The 957-nt window shown below is 36.6% G+C and overlaps 1 non-coding gene across 1 annotated transcript; it reads right to left on the minus strand.

The window, feature by feature from the left end:
* Nucleotides 1–380: 380 nt before the first annotated feature.
* TRNAG-UCC (transfer RNA glycine (anticodon UCC)) lies at nucleotides 381–452 on the minus strand. The gene has a single exon. It is a non-coding gene; the product is annotated as a tRNA-Gly (tRNA).
* Between the last annotated feature and the right edge of the window lie 505 nt (nucleotides 453–957).

Below are 957 nucleotides of genomic sequence, written 5' to 3' on the forward strand. Positions count from 1 at the left end.
TTCTGCTAATTCGTCTACGCTACCTCTGCATTACAATTCCGATACCCTAGATTATCCTCATTTCATAAAAAATTAAATGAAATGAAATCCTAAAATTTTACGTCCCACGATTATGCCTGCTAGACTAAAGGAGACGGTGATGATGAGAAATGAACGAAATGAAGAAAGTGGGAGAACTCGAGAAAACCCACGCACACGGTATTTGTCCATAACAAAATTTACTTGGCGCGAGCTGGGATCGAACCAAAAACCCCAGACCAGAGGTGAAGACTCTACCGCTGAGTCACCACGATCCTTATTTCATAAAAAGTCGAAAGACATTCTATTAAGGCTCTTAACAATTTATCTCCCCATATACGTGAAGAAAGAAGTAGTTCGTATGCGATGGCCGGGAATCGAACCCGGATCAACTGCTTGGAACGCAACTATGCTAACCATTACACCACCATCGCCCACCTTTCATAGTGTCTCTTTTTTAACAAGACAAATCCGGAATTTCCGTGAAACTAAGCGACGGTATAGAAATAACACGTTCTCTTGGATCTGTCATATTTGACTTAACTTTCTTCAATTAATCCACACGTGGAATAAGTGAAATGTGTACCTCGTATCGGATTCTGTTCCATATATGTTACACTTAGAAAATTTTTATAAATTTTATTAGAAAAAATAAAATTCATCCACTAATAATCTCTTTAGTCTTTTGCAAGTGATATGACATCATATTATTATGCACAGATCAAGTTGAGTGAGACCACTACAGATATGGCTAGATATAATATCTAGAGAAAAGAAATAAGTTTTTAAGATTACACAATAAACATGCCTGTCTGCATATATGCTAAGGAAGTCGTCACCTATTTTATTTAAGTGTGTTCTATTACTTACTAGTAACTTGTTAGTAACTTTTCATTTTTACTAGATATGCTGCTAAGAGAATTCGCTTCGTGACCTGTG

This window comes from Thermobia domestica, chromosome 10 (assembly GCF_964235325.1).
Source record: "Thermobia domestica chromosome 10, izTheDome1.hap1.1, whole genome shotgun sequence".
NCBI lineage: Eukaryota > Metazoa > Arthropoda > Insecta > Zygentoma > Lepismatidae > Thermobia > Thermobia domestica.